We start from the raw sequence: 17,056 nt of genomic DNA on the forward strand, positions 1-17,056 counted from the left end.
AAAATCTTTATATATATATATATATATATATATGCGTGTGTGTGTGTATGTTTGTCCCTGTTGTACTGGGAATGCATGCCATGGGCTGCAGTAATGCAGACTGTCCCGTCCCTGGAGGTGTTCAAGGCCAGGTTGGATGGGGCCTGGGCAGCCTGGTCTAGTATTAAATGGGGAGGTTGGTGGCCCTGCATGTGGCAGGGGGGTTGGAGATTCATGATTCTTGAGGTCCCTTCCAACCCTGGCCATTCTGTGATTCTGTGATTCTGTGATTCTGTGGATGCCTTTCTGCGTAGGAATCTGTAGGGAACTTGCTTTAGCAGAGAGATGGATCCCTTCAAAACCTCATGATTTTGTGATTCAGTGACAAGAATGAACTTCTTGAGAAGTGCATGTGATCTAACCAGGTTCTGGATAGTTCCTTTAAAAATGCATGTATTTTAAAAATCTTTGTTTTTCTTTTTAAATTATTTTTGAAAACAGTGGATTTACACATCTTGGTTTGTAAAGTGTAATATCACGTCACAATGCAATGATGAAATAAATGTATTTTATATGATTTCATCAATCAAAGGAGTATGTATTATATTTTATCAGAAAGGACACTAATATTAGCGAAATAAATGACAATATCTGTTCAAATATGACCCAGAATATAAAGAAAATCAAATCTGAAAGGAATACATGCTTTTGTTTAATGACAAATTGTTATCAACAGTAGTCTTCTTTTTAACATAGTATTAGAATAAAGTACCCAACTATTAGAAAAAGTCACTCAAAAAGAGGATCTAAATACAGCATCCAATCTGTCCCACAGGATGTATCAATAATTTCAAACTCTTAATAAAATTTTATCTCTGCTTACACATAGTTTACAGAATTATTTAATGAAATCATATGATAATTATTTCAGTTTATTTTTGTTTCATAAGCTTTACTAATGACTGCACACATTTTTTAAACTGAGGATCTTGTGTTCATAAGATCATATAAACATTCTAACATGTTGCCCTTAAACATTAGTATTTTACTGCCATGTAAGTCAGGGAAAAACTTTTCTTAGTTGATTTTAGACAAATCCATTTATCTCCCTCTTGTTTCCTATAAAAGACTCCTATAAAGACTCCTTGCTTCTTCTTCCATCTCTTTTCTATCATCTTTCTTCCCTTCCTGATTTCCCTAATTCATAATAGTGTCTGTCCTCCCCTTCCCCATCTTCCTGATTAGGATTACAACAAACTAGTCGGACCAACATTTCAACTGTTGTTTCTTACTCTCACGCCGGGTTTACATATATTAAAAAGAACCTCCTCTCCTTCGTATAAATTGGAGCAGAACAGAGAATCAGGGGGAATGTTATTGAGACAAGACCTTTTGTCTGAAATACCAGGAGTCTTGAATTTGTAAATGAAGCTTATCATTGGAAAGATTGGAAAAGCTCTTTCTTATTTCAGCAGAAAGTGAATTTCATCATCTCTTTAAGGAGACAACTAATATACATTACATTAAACACATTTTTGTTTTTCACAGATGCAGGCTCCAAACTCAAATTTACATACCAATGTTTAAACAACTTTTGTTTTCTCACTGCACAATGATTGAACCTAGATCCTTAAAGGTATCTAAAAAATCATAAAAGCAAATGCCAAAGAGAAAACTAGTATTAAAAAACAAATAACAACAACAAAAAACAGATTATTCCTTTTTAAAAATACTATTTATACCTATTTCTTCTGTGCTCATGGTAACATACATGGTTATACTGTTTCCTAAGCAGTAGTAAACAACCTTGAGTGACTGTGAGTGCGTGAAATGCTATTCTATACAATTTGATTTTTGTATTAAAAAGGAAAGGGATCCCAGTAATTCATAAACATAATCTTCATTTTGTTCATTGTTTTTAATTTAATACACATACATAGGCAATGTTGTTAACTCTCATGCAGTTGTCATGTCTCTTAATAGCTATCATTTGACATCAATAACCAGCTTTGGAAAGATGATTATGTAGATATTTCAGATTTCATTAAAGAGAAAAAATGTCTGATGTCTAACTTTTACAACACTAAACACTTAAAATATCATACCTATGAAGAAATAGCCATTTGGTCTTTCTCGACTATCTATTTTTCTATTTCTTTAAACATTTGAAGTTAGGAACGTTGAATATTTGGGAAATCTTACCCTATATTGGGAGATGCATATTAAATATTAGGATGAATTTCTTCACACAAGGAGTGTTAAGGCGTTGGAACAGGCTGCCCAGGAAAGTAATGAAGTCATTGTCCCTGGAGGTGTTTAAGAAAAGGGCAGATGTAGTACTTAGGAAGTTGATTTAGTGGGCAATATTGGTGGTAAGTGGATGATGGGACTAGATAATCTTAAGAGGTCTTTTCCAATCCTAATGATTATATTATTCTATATCACAAGTTCTATTTGAAGAAAAATTCTGACATCATTATTCTTTCTTGGATGCCTTCTTTCGCTGCCAGTATTTTTCTATTTTTCTCCCTATATATAATTTTCCTTCAACATACAAAAACTCTTCAAAAACATGGCTAGGTTCCAGTGTTAAAGTGAACTCACATATATTTATCCATCTTCCTTTCACAATGGTGTTACTGAGACGTGAGATGACAGTTCAGAGAGAATGGAAACATCCAAATAACATCATATTTTTTCTGTCTTTTTATGAGCTTATTGGTACTTCAACTGCACTGGTCAATAGATGTCCTGTACTTCAAAGTGCTTAAAGCTTCTGTAACTGATAAGCTAATGAGCAGTCTTCATGTCTTTCAAATTCCTAGTAGTAGACTTCATACCCTCTAGAAATTTATCTGAAACTTTGCATCATAAATTTTAAAGATCAACTGGTAACTTTTCAGAATTTAGGTTAATATAATAATAATAGTAAAAGTTCTAGTAAATCAAGAAAAAAATCTGTTACTCTATTCTGATATGTGTTTCTGTGCACATCAGCAGAAAGAAAAAAAAACAGTAGTAGGGAATTTATGATTTGCAATATTACAATGGAATAATCTTACTATGGATTGTTATTGGCAATAAAAAGGGAATAAAATTCAATAAAGGAGAAAGCGTGAAAAAATATAAAAACTTATGAGTATTTTTTTTCACTATCATATCAAGTAACATTAAAATTATAATTTTAGATCATTAAAATGACTAAGGAAAATTTCATTTTCTCATGGGTCAGTACATTTTTCACTATATATTTCTGATTTTATATGACATTTTCTAACCTTTTTATTAGACACTAACTAGATTATTATGTAGAAAGGACTTCTACTTTGTCAAGTAATATATTTAAGCAAATAAAAGAGCAGTCTTTCATCTTATGTACTTGTATTGCTCTAAATGGCTGCACGTATGCATATACATACATATATATACATATACATATATGCATATAAACAGAGATTATCTTCTTTCAACAGCATTTCAAGGCATTGCTCTGGGAAGATTGTTTTTTTTAATACTTGACATATGTTAAGCATTCCACTCAGGTTAGGGAAGATGGTTGTCTGATTGCCTGCCCTATTTTTCTTTCCCAGAGCAGACAGAGTATGCTTATCTGTTAAAAGCACTGCAGAGCTACATTAAGCTTGGACACCTGTAGAGCTTGTCAGCACAGGTTCTCATGCAGGTCACTGGTTGCTGGGGCAGCTTCAAGAACAGAATAACAAACACTGTTTGATATGGGGAAACACATTTCTGTCTCTTTTACTTATCAGTATACTTATAAAAAATCCTTTGGATAATGAAATAGAAAATTGTTCTGGATAAACTTGGCATTTGTATTAAATTCACTAATTTTTAATTGTTGATGCAATTATTTTTGTTCTTGAAACACTGGCACCTGAAAAAGTTGTTTGAATACCTATGACAGTTACAGATCTCAGTGAGGAGCTATAGAAACATCATGATTTTCTAGAATTGAAGATAAATAGAATTCCCAACATTTAAAAGCAAGGGAGACATCCTTATTCTGTAAACTTAATCATCTCCCAGTAAAGTTTACCTTTCATTATATTGTACTGTTATTTAATGGATGTATCCTTGAGATCAACTCAGGTGTTTGTGAAAGTTGCGATTCCCAGTGACATCTCATGTGGCCTGCATGGTCCTTTGGTGGTGCTAATGGATCTTCCATACATCAGTGCACCAACGCTGACACACCTAGGCAGCTTTCTCATCTTAGCTCTATCTAGAACATCTCAGATAATACTGTTTGCTTCAGTCTGGACATCTGCAACAAGTTTCTGAGTATATATATCAATGAATTGTCTACTATAAAGTAAGTAAAAATAGTGGCAATGCAGGTATATTTTCAGTAGTTTATATGAAGATACTGCTTACAGTGCCGAATCATTCCTGTGTAACCGTAGACACAGAATATTACATTCATTTCCTATAATCCTAGAACTTCGAAATTCTTCCTTAAATTAATGACTTGATTAGTCTATCATACAAAATTACTACAAGATGACCAGAAGTGATCTATTATTATGTAAAATAAGTGTACAAATATTACTTTTTTCCAGATGTACTTTAAATGACATAAAGTTTTGATCTTAAATGTGTACTGTTTTAAATTTTGGATTTAAAAAAAAAAACATATATGTATTTATAATTTAAAACCCCCCTAAATTTACTCATTAATGTATTTTCTCGTGCTTTCCTTTTAACATAAAACTTTTACTTTCACACTCTTCAAATTTAAGTGTTAGTTGTAGATAAATATTTATCCAAACATGCATAAACTATAGCAGATATGTTATTAGTTTAGTCTGCAAAACTCTGGTCTCATATAATTACCTAAAATAGATTTATTAACTTGCCAGCCAACATCACACAGTGCCTGGCTATCATCTGTATGTTCTTCATTTTATGTGCCTGCTTCTTGACTCATTAAAAGTACTGTAGGAAGCTTTTCACAAAATAAAATTCCATTATATATACAGTAGAAAAAATATAATGGAATTGAATTCTCATTATCACCATGATTCTTAAATTACTTATTTTTTAAAAATACTTTTCTTTTTAGTTTTAAAAATCTTGACTGCTAACTCCTTTTTCTTTTGCCCTATCAATTTTCTATGAACCACTAGTACTGCTGCTAAAATCTGAGTATAAATGTCAAAGTTGTATGCATAAATGAATATACTATATCTTGTTTTAGGCACTAAATTCGGGATAGACAACATTTAACTACAGATCTACCATCAGATTCTTCTGTAAGTAAACATAGGTGTCTTCTATAGGGATTTGTCTGTCTAAGATGAGTAAGACTTTTCCTATATCTAGCCCTCAAAGTGTTTGAGCACTTAGAAATCAATGTAGAGAAGTTGATTATGACTGGCCTGCTAAATTAAAAAGAACGAGTCAGACATCAGTCCTGGGACTTGGAGTCAAGTAGAACAGACTTGAATGATCCATACTATTGTCTTCTATCTATGTGCTTAAACTATCTTCTTATATAACTTCTTTTTTGAACAAAGCTACTGAGAGTGGTCAAAATAGAGATATAAAGGGAGCTAAGAGTTGAGCAGCAAGTATGGCCAAGTGCCTAGCACACATTCTCTACATGACTATATTTCATGTTGAAATATAGGTACTCGCATCCACAATGAAGCTGAATTTGTACCATCCATGTACTGTAAAAGAAGTTGAATTTCTTTGTACATATTTCACGTATATCTCTCGAGAACATTCCACAGAAAAAAATCAGCTGTCAGAAATGGGTGCTGATCCCTTTGAGGAATCCAATGATTTCATCAAGCTCCTGGATTACTGTCCTCCTAACTATGATGAAATTATTTACAATTTAAGGTTTGCTACAGACTTACTAAGTATTAACCAGTGACTGTGTACCGAGAGTGGTATCTGCAGATGCAGAGAAAAAGCCCTATCAGATTCTTATGACCAATTCTGTAATGAACTAAAAGAGAATCAAAGGAGAAACAATAACAAGTAGGAAAAATGTTGAATAATTCATAGATTGAGTTATGCACAATGTAAAATAAAAATATAAAAGTTAATTTTTTTCTGGACTAAAGATTTTTGCCATTCTTCACATTGTTGCTGTGAAACCTTCCATTTCTGTACACTTTTTACTCTCATCTAGTAAACTGGAAGTTCAGGTAGAACAGTATTTACTATGGTGAATTATGAACAACTGATGATTTTCCTATAGATTATATTAAACATCAATTTACTACATGAATTATTTAATCAATATTAAATAGAAATATTCACAGAAGGAAAAGATTAGTTTTCTAAACGGGACAGACAAAAAAGGCTGTGTTCACTAACTTCAAACACACAAATGAAAAACTCATCATTGGTAGAGAGTCATTATCTGTGTAGGTTGAAGGTAATGCCCCCTATTTATTTCCATTAAATCTATAATAAATACAAAAAGCAAAATAGCACTACTTGATAGAACAAATTCTTAGCTACGAAACACTATTTTTTAACATATTCACCATTATTACATATACATTTTTGCATAAGAGCCTGCATGCTGTAGTCATAAAAGTAAAAATCTGCATGAGTGGAGGTGACCAATGTTTGTTGTCACTGCTGAAACACACCACTGTGCCAATATCCATGGTTGGACTCTATAAATGATCAGCAAGCATCAGTGAATGTCAGTGGGTGCTGTTTTTTTTTTCATCAGAGTGCAATTCAATTCCACACCTTTGCTTCTTGTGCACTTTTGCTTCTATAGGCACTTCCATGTAAAATGACGTTTTGTCAGACTACCCCTCTACTACTGTCTGTCTCACCACAATAAAATGTAATGAAATGTTGGTGGGAAGTTCAAACTTTGCTGCTATACCACCAACATCCACCTCTGATTTTGTGGGCCAACATAATAAAAAAGGGAGCGTTACGTTTGGAGCCGTCCCTGTAAAAATATATTATTATTATTATTATTTTTACAGTTATAATCCCTTGTTTCTTCCCCTGAAGTATATTTTTTTGATTCTTTGGGACCTGCAATTTGTAAATGTCAGGTCATAGTTGCTTGTATTCTTTTTTGAAAAAGTTCACCTTCTATGACACTACTTAAATGTGCTGAGCATTTAACAAGAGGAGAGTTCGTATTGAATTGGAGGTGATGAATAATTCATAAAGTCCAATTTAACAATTTTTTTCTGGGTATTAGATGATAATTGAGAATTGAGCATAATTAATGATTCCTAAAATACCATCATTTGAATTTTTACTCAGTAACATCTAGAAGATGTAGAAAAAGTACACGTTTATTATTTCTTGTTAGATGCAAAACACTCAGCAATTCCAGCGTGGAAATAAAAAACTAAACATTTCTTAGTGTCCCATCAGGATAATTTGACAAACCTCACATTCCCGCCTTGTCTGTGGAAGGAATTTGCTTAGGTATACTACCTTTTCCTTTTTGCCTAAAGATTTTATACATGGGTATCTACAGATATGCCTCCTGTTCTATGATGTTGGCCTGTGATATCTGTGAAATATGGTGGTGTCATGACAGTAGAGGTTGAACCTTCTCACCAATATTCTGTTACATTTTGTTGTAGTGAAAGATGGGAGCAGAGGTGCAATCTGACAAAATGGCATTTGACTTGAAAGAATGTATGAAACAAAGTCTGTCACTGAATTCTTTCATGTGGAAAAAAATGCACTCAGTGGCATTCAATGATGCTTGCTGAATGCTTATGTAGACCAATCAGTGGATGGTGTCACAGTGGGATGGTGGGTGATGCATTTCAGTAGCAGTGACAGCAATATGAAAGACAGGCCATATTCCAGACATCCATGCAGATTTTTTTTGAGTGCAGCATGCAGGAACTTGTCCACTGCTGGTAAAAATGCATAGCAAATGGTGGTGACTATGCTGAAAAACAGTATTTTGTAGTTGAGAATTTGCTCTATTGAATGGTGTTATTGTGTTCTTTGTATCCATGAAAATGAAGAGTTGTAGTTTTTATAGAGATAAAGAGGAGACATTACTTTTGTAGCAACCTATGTGTATTATGTCGTATAGAGTCTATTATCAATGCCCGGGAATGAAGTTAAGGAAATCTATCATGAAATACTAAAAGTAATACTATTTAAAACAATTTATCTTTGGAATTTTTTATATTAGTCAAGATTTCACTCGTGTTCTATCTCATATTCTGTCATGTATTTGTACATAACTTTGGGAAAGCAATTTGAAGTCAATTTTTCCTTGGTGTGTATCCTATTGTACTTATTGTTTTTGTTGTTGCTGTTTTGTGGTTTTTTTTTTCTTCTTGTAAAATGTTTATATTTCTTTGTACTAGAGAAGATAGGAGTTTTTGTGTGTTTTGTATTCATTGACATTAAACTAAACTGTAACATCAGAAATGGTCACTCTGAGGCATGATGGTTCCACTCCTGAAAGCAGGAAATCCTGTAGCAAGACAAAAGTTGATGTAGATTTACGTAGGCTGCTGTGACAATACATTTTTATAAGCTGTTCAGTTTTCCCTGTCTCAAAGGCAATAGACAGTATGTGAGAATCTTGCATGGCAACTGCTTCAACTGGCCTAACACTTAATTATGCTGAATGTAAATTGACTAGGCTGTATTATCACTTTTACTGAAAACTCAAAAAAAGAATTTTACTCTGTTTCAAGTTTTTCAAGACACCGAAACAGGCTTAAGCAGTAGATACTTGGAAATATCAGATTAAAGTTCTTGCAGAATACCTACTATCAGCAAGTTCAGACAACCTTGACAGTTTTACTCCAATACCACAGTTTTAAACCCTTTTCAGTTATCCGATTTTCATATTGCTGCTAATGAATCCCACTGATGGAGTTAAGAATTGTGTCCTAGACTACAATTCATTATTACTCTCTAAGGCTTTCTACTCTGGGATGTGGCAGGAGACAGATAACTTTATTGAAGAACAAAGACTCTTGTGTTGCCTAGGTCAGGCAATTGTATTGGTGTAAAGAATGTTACTGACACTCATTTTTCTTTCTGGAGACTCATTTATCTTCTAGGAGTCAACCTCTCTCAGAGTCAAACCATTAGTGATCATCATCAGAATGCTGCAGTGTTAGCTCAAATCTCTTCATGTTTTACAGTGAAATTTTACTTTATGACAATAAGTCTAATGATTTAGAGATGAAATTGCTTCAGAAGTTTCTTGAAGAATTTATTTGCAAGTTGTCTTAAAAATTATAAACTGCTGAATCTGTGAATTTATTTGTTGACAAATCTTGTTGTCTTCACTCTCAAGTACAAGTACAGTACTGAAATTCCATATTTTTTCCTAACTCTCACATTGCCTGAAAACAAATGGTTAACTGGAATATAATCACTTGTATTAGCATGGATGCTGAGAAGGAGAGAGTTTAAAAACTTTGTGGGAATTTAAGCAAGAAATGAAAATTAAAGTTGATACCCGGGGAATTATAATCTCTAACCTTGTGTTTGATGTAGCAACACTATTTCAAAGGAGAATTTAAGACCTACGCAGAAAAAAAACACCCACATTACTTAATCACAAAAGTGAATTTGCTCAAATTTTGCATTATTTTATTAATAATGGTCTTAATAATGGCTTGTGAAGGTTCTAATCCTTCACTACTGTTAGGAAAAATAGCAAACTTTAAAAGTCACATGTAGCAAAAGCATTTGGGGAGGATTCAGATAAACCGCAAAATAATCTTAAAAGATTTACAAGTGCATTTGCTGATACTTTTGGCCTCTAAGATTTAAACTTGAAGCCTGACATAGGACCAAGATTTTTTTTGTTCATCTGCTGATTGCTTCTGATAACTTTCTTTTCTTCCACCTTCTTGGAAATTACATCCAGAATAAGTTGTTCCATTACCTTCTCAAGGTTTGTGGCCTACTGGCCTGTAGATTACCAGCTCCTTTTTCTTGCTATTGGAAGACTAGAGTGACACTGGCTTTCTTCAAGTCCTCAGGCATCTGTCCTGTTCTTCATGACCTTTCAAAGGTGATAGATCTCTCAATGCTTGTGTATGCATCCCATTAAAGCCCATGGATTTTTGTGCACCAATTTTTTGTCTAAACATTCTCTGACCAGATTCTCCTTGACCAAGAGGAAGATTCTCTCTATCTCCAGGGTCTGAGATTCCTGAGGGGCAGTATTAGTATGAGTATTAGGAGACTGAAACAAATAAGGTGTTCAGTAACTCCACCTTCTCAGTGTACTTCATTACCAGGACAATCACCCCATTCAGCAATGGACCCACGTTTTCCCTAGTCTTCCTTTTTCTTTGATATACTTAAACAAGATTTTCTTGTTGCCCTTGAACCTCCTTCACCATCTTTAATTCTAAGTGGGCCTTAGCATTCCTTGTTGCATTCCTGCATTTCAGCTGTCTGTAGAAGGCCTCATGAACTCCCTCCTCATGATCAGGTGGCCTATATATAGTAAACATTCACAGTGGTGTAACTCAGAGCAACCTGCCCTCTAATTGTTATTCTGAAGCTCTCTGCTCATTCATCATCCATACGTATGTGGAGATGGATACATTACAGTTATTGTCTCACATAAAGAACAGCTCCACCATCTTGCCTTACCGGTCTGTTTCCCAAGGAGTACATAGCCACTCACAACAGCATTCTAGTCAAGCTAGAATCATGTCATATCAATAAAGTGTATTTTATTTAGCAATACAAATCAAAGCTCATGTGGAGATTCAATATATTAAAAATATAAAAAAAAAATGTTGGAGATTCATGACCCTTGAGATGCCTTCCAACCCTGGCCATTCTGTGAAAAGCACCAAGTGAAACTGAGTTCACTTATATAACTGAACAGAGGAAAATAATTATTGTTTGTTTTGATGTCTTACAAATAAAGCATATAGTCCATAGAATGTCCTATGTTCCTGGTCAGAAATACAATCAGGGTAAATTTTTAAATCTATGAGGCTTTGATCACAACATCCCCGTTTACTTTAAAGTGCAGTGAGGGCCAAGCAGACACCCTGCAGGCACTAATAAGATATGGACTACAGAAAGATATTCCAAAATCCTTTGTGACACATCTTCTTGCTTTTTAATTAAAAGTGGAGTCATGTAACTAAAATACATTGGTGGGCATTATGAAGAACATTTTACACATTGGTGAGTTTAATGGAAATTTACAGGAGAGAAAATGTATAATAGACTACGATGTCTGATCAGGAGTCATCAGTTCATTTTTTTGAGGAATACTCTGTGCTTACTCAAGACAGTATTTTGAGTATTTTGATTTCTACGTATTTAGAATTATAAAATGCTTTTTACTATGCAGAGAAAAAAAAATAAAAAATGAGTAACCACCACAGATGACATTCTGCTGTCCTGTCCTCACAAGTTCCCGGTTGAGGGAAAAAAACGTTGAGGAACAAATAAAACAAAACTTCTCAAAGACAAGTCTTATAACAGTACAGATTGACAGTATGAAGAGAAAATGATGCAAGAGAAATTCCCCATCCATTAGACACCTTCCTAAGCTACCTTCTCTATTGGAATACAGGCAGTGAAAATACAGACAATGAAGACTACCTAAAATTAAGTCAGATGTAGCAATAAGATAAGTGATTTGCAGAAATCTTTGGCTTTGTTCTAAGGAGAATGTGTCACTAGTGCCATGATATATCAATTAAATGTAGAGGCTGTCAGTTTAAATGTCCCAGCTGATGTCAACTACTGACATAAAACTAAAAGACAGAAGAGATCTCTAAGATACCTAGGAGTCAAGCATTAAAAGTTTTTATTGGAACAATACAGTACTTTGAACTGTACTTGGAAAAGAGTGAGAAGACAGAGTAAATATTTCAGAACTCGTGCAGATCTTTCCTGCTTGTAAAAATCTGCTAGCTTATGCATAGTTTTCAGGTGCAAGTTTAGTTCTGCTCAGATTTATACATTTGTAAGCAATCCCCAAATAAATCATGTAGTATCCAGAGCAGATGCATTCTAATACAAGCTTGATCAAATATTAAGGTATTTCAAGTAACAGGACAAGTAGAAGTGAATTACTTCAATACACTTCTGAAAAAATGTTTTCTTATTGTTACGTAGTTGGAGTCATGATTTCTTTGTATTTTCTGAGACAAGACACAGGTATATTTACTGTAGCATACAAATCTCAAATCTTTTGTATTTGTACTGCTTCAGTGATGCTCTTAAGTTCTAATGAATAATCAGATGCCTAGAAAACAGTTGTCTGAGTTTACCTCTCTCCAAAACCATGACAGATCATAATATACAACAAAACTGTTTATTTATTTCAAACATGAATTAAAGAGATAGTACATACGTAGGTCATCCTTCTAGACCATACTGTCAATCCTAAATATCCCTATAGCTTACTTGTGATAAGATGCACAATTTTTTTTTTTTTAAGAAATATTCAAAAATCTGCTTTAGTGAGTTTAGAAGAAATTCATCTGTTAGAAGAATTGTCTTATTTTAAAACCATGTCTTTACACAGCAACTCTATTTAAAAATATTTAAATAAAACTAACTGGGAGAAGATCACTGAATGATATTTTTTTTCTAAAATGAACTGAACATTAATCAGTATATTTATCACATATTATTTCAAAAAACAACAAAAATTATTCCTGTTATACAACTTATACGTATATGTAACTTATATGTACATGTATTATATGTAGTATGAAACTCCAGAAGCTTCTAAAGTACAGTGGCATATCTGTTGCTCTGTTCCACCTAATATTGCTGTCATGCTGGCAGAAGTATTGAGTACCATTTTAAAAAGAGATGTTCTTTCCTTTCCTAACTTTAGCCATGGATTTAGTTGAATTTTAAAGTTTGCTCTCAATAGCATTCCAGTTTAGTAACAAAAATGAAGATGTAATTTTTATCTACTGTGCAGCTGAGGTCATAAAGGATTAATCCACTATTCATTTACTGAATATTAAAACTTTCAACAGTCTCACTGTACTGTGATACCAGAATCCTTTATCTTTCATTGGTGAGGTCTATTTCTAAAGAATGCTCCAACTACCTCCATCTCTAACATTACAGAATGACTGGAGTGGAAGAAACCATAAAGATCATCTATTTCTAATTCTCCTTCCATGGATGGGGTCAAAGCCCAATCCAACTTGGCCTTGAACTTTTACAGACAACATGTCCCAGTGTCTCACCACATTCCAAGCAAAGAATTTCCTGCTAACATCTAACTCAAATCTACATTGTTTTAGTTTTGAACTATAAACTTTTGTCTTATCCCTACACTCCTTGATAAGGAATCCTTCTCCAGCTTTCTTGAAGGTCCCCTTCAAGTACTGGAAGTTCACCATGTGGTCTTCCAGGAGATTTTTTTTCTCCAGGCTGAATGAACCCAAATCTCTCACCCTGTCTTTCACAGGAGAGGTGCTCCAGCTCTCTGATCATTCTCATAGTCCTCTACTGGACTCTCTGCAACAGGTCTGTGTCTTTATAATGTTTGAGTCCTCAGAGCTGAACACAATACTTCGGGTGGGATCTCATGAGAGCGATGTAGAGGGGGAGAACCACCTCCTTTGACGTGCTACTCACACTTCTTTCGATGTAGACTAGGATGCAGTTGGATTTCCAGACTGCAAGCACACATTGCTGGTTCATGTACAGGTTTTCATCAGCCAGCACCCGAAAGTCCTTCATTCTTTGTCCAGCCCTTATCTGTGTTGGGATTACCCTGACCAGGTACTCATTGAACTTCGTGAGGATTGCATGGCCAGGCTCTACAGCCTGTCAAGATCCTAGGCACCTTGCCCAACTGAAAAAAGAAAAAAAATTCTCCATTGCAAATAGATTTTTGAATAGATATCTGAAATAAAACAAGTCTCTTCAAATCTCTGTACTGTGAAGTGTCTATGTGAGAAGCAATTCAAGTCTAAACAATGTTAAAATGTACTAAATTTTCCTAATTTGTAAATTAGTGAGTCCTGTTTTTTTTTTTTTTTTAATCATAATTCATTTTCCTTAGATGACTAAAGGTCATTGAAATGTTTCTTCTTTCAGAAAAATAGTGTGCCTCCATAGAGCAATTCATGCTAATTCATGGACATATGGCCTTTCAAATCATTAATTATATTAATTTCACTGCTTTCGCTCATACACTCAGTCAAAAAGGCAGAGAAGAAGAGGGCTATAAGGAAATAATATATGGTATTATCAGTGCCATGTCCAAGAGAATTATTTAATAATAACTAAAACTAGTTTTTTGTTAATAAAGCCTAGTCATTTTCTTGAACTGTATACAGGACAACCTGTGAACTTTATGAAGTTTGTTCACTATTCTCTGTATCAGCCTTGATGATTAATAATTCTACTCTCAGTAGAAGGAGAAATATTCAAAAGCCATAATGACAAACCTGAATCTAATCAGAACACATTTTGAACATGTCACAGTATCTTGATCTTCATTATTGCTAATGACATTTTGTAGCTAATACTGTATACAGAGTGAGTTAAGCAATATTCTTTGGTGAGATACACTCACTGAAATGTACAAAAAAAAATTTACTTAGCGTATAATTTATTTTGGTCTTTTTTTGATCATTTCCTGAGGTTGTAAATGTAACCTAAATAAAATTACAAAACTTAAGAGACCAAAGAGGAGAGTTAAAATTAAAAAAAAAATAAAAATAGACACTTATTTTTGTCACGCAAACAATAGACAAGTCTTTGCATCTGGAATAAAACAAATGATACCTGGTGTTTTTGAGAAAGTGAAATGAGTGACATTTTAATAGCTTTTTACCTCCTAATTTCCTGTTATCTTAAGACAAATTAAGGCTCTACGCAAGGATTACTGCAGCATATCATACACACATACCACCATCCTGAATATCTCCTGGAAATCTACTGGGAGGTTGATTCTGAAGCCCTGGACAAGGTCATCTGGTACAGAGAAGTGGGGAGAAGTCAGCCATGACATGACTCTGAAGGCACTTACAGTGCCAAAGGAGTTTGCACAGAAAAAGTACAGGTAGAAATGATATGTCTTTCATTTACAAACATCTGAATTATCTGAGCTTGCATGTTATTCTCTCTGCAGTGTAACTAAAGAAATTTTCAAATTTCATTAACAAGAAAAAGAATTGCAAATCTTGATATCTTAATGCTATGTAATCAAACTGTAAATTCCTTCTTTGAAGGATAGTGTAATCAATCATTTCTTCATTATTTACACAAGAATCATTTGACTCTTGTAGGAAGGATTTTTCAGATTTCTTCTAAGGAACAAAATTAATGCTTTGCAGATGGATTTTAGTGTCTGAATACCAAGCTGTTTGTGTTCATTGGCAATACATTATACCAGTATGCACTCAGAATTACATCATTCAGATCCACGACTAGTTTTCTCTTAATGTTTTAAATACTCAATTCTGTATTACATTTCTACTAATATAAAAAATGTATAAGCTATTCATTCAAAATGTTTACGCATGGAACTGCATAGGCATTTTTTAATTAAATGAATTGCTATACCAAAGCAATACACTTTTAATAAATAATAATAAATAGAAATGTCTCTGTAGTGAAATTACTGTGGGACATTTTAGAAGGTTCCCCTCCAGCCTCACCAAGCTCTTATTTAAAACTTATTTTCTTTATTACTTACCTAAAAGGTCAGCTTGTTCTAAAAAATATCCCTGCCATGGACAGGGTTATAATCCACTAGATCAAGCTGCTCAAGGTCCCATTCAACCTGATCTTGAATGCTGCCAGGAATGGGGAATCTACAACTTCCCTGGGCAACATGTTCCACTGCCACACCACTCTCTGAGTAAAGACATTATTCCTGAGACCTAACCTAAATATCCCCTTTTAAAACCACTCCTCTTTGACCTTTCAGTATCAGACTATGTAAAAGTCTGCCACCATCTTGTTTACAAGCTCCCTTTAGATACTGTGAGTCTGCAGTGAGATCTCCCTGGAGCCTTCAAGGCTTTGGGATGCGTATCTATAGGCCCTATAAATTTGTACATGTTCAATCTCATCAAGTGGTCTCAAACTTTCTCTTAGCTTACAGTGGAAGGGATTTTGTCCTCCTTACACTCATCTACATGTTCAGGGATATGAGGAACATGGGAAGCAAGCCATACTACCAGTGAAGATTGAGGCAAAGAAGTTGCTGCATATGTCAGCCTTTACTATGTATGTTCTTGCCATTTCTCTCTTTTCATTTATCATAGGAAATACACTCTCCTTGGCCTTTTTCTTCTGACTAATGTACCTAATAGAATCATTTCTTGTTATTTTCATGTGACTTGTCTGGTTCGATTTCATCTGTGCCTTGGCATTCCTGTTCTCATCTCACATATCCAGGCAGCATTCCGTTCAGCTTCCAGGACCAGACAAGTGTAGGATGGAAGGAGTAATTGAAATAGCACCAATTTAAGTCAACATAGACTTTTAGAAGTATATTGTCCAGTTTTCAAATTATGATATGTATTATATATATATATATGATCTTAATAAGTACTTGGAAAAGCTAGACAAATTAAGCCATTTTATTTATTTATTCTACTTCAATTTCCTTTAATCTCTTTAATAAGTTGTGTCTTAAAGCTTCATTTTATTTCTTGTAAGCAAACATAGCAACCATTAAAAACATTCACAGCTGGGAAATTTAAAGAAACTTACATGCAACTAATGTTTAATTTGCATGACATTAAAGGCTGCCTTGTCACTGGCAGCTTTTGGATGAATTCTTTGAACTGTGTAAGAAAGCAAAATGTAGAGTGCGATTCTCACCTAAATATGCTCTCAATTCGTTTGGATACGGAATGGATCATAATATACCCACAATAATACTGATTTATATCTGATCTTTTTCCTAGTACGAAAGATTTTTGTACTATTGACTCATTCTGAGGTGAACTTTTTTTAAGCTTCCCCTTTTCAAACATTTGTTTTGAAATAATAGTATTTTTTACTCAATGCTAAACCGAGATTAGTGACAGTCCACCAAAAAACTTTGAATAAAGTGACACCATCTGCTTTGGAGACCTGGAACAGTTGTTTTAGGAAA

At 34.0% G+C, this 17,056-nt stretch overlaps 1 protein-coding gene across 1 annotated transcript in view; it reads right to left on the bottom strand.

Annotated features, from left to right (window-relative positions):
- Positions 1-17,056, bottom strand: part of GPC5 (glypican 5) — a gene marked incomplete at its 5' end in the record, with an annotated part of 595,668 nt that overhangs the window by 59,708 nt on the left and 518,904 nt on the right.

The sequence above is a fragment of the Centrocercus urophasianus genome, unplaced genomic scaffold (genome assembly GCF_019232065.1).
Source record: "Centrocercus urophasianus isolate 14NV4802_14NV808 unplaced genomic scaffold, USGS_Curo_1.0 seq_9, whole genome shotgun sequence".
In the NCBI taxonomy this organism is placed as follows: Eukaryota; Metazoa; Chordata; class Aves; order Galliformes; family Phasianidae; genus Centrocercus; species Centrocercus urophasianus.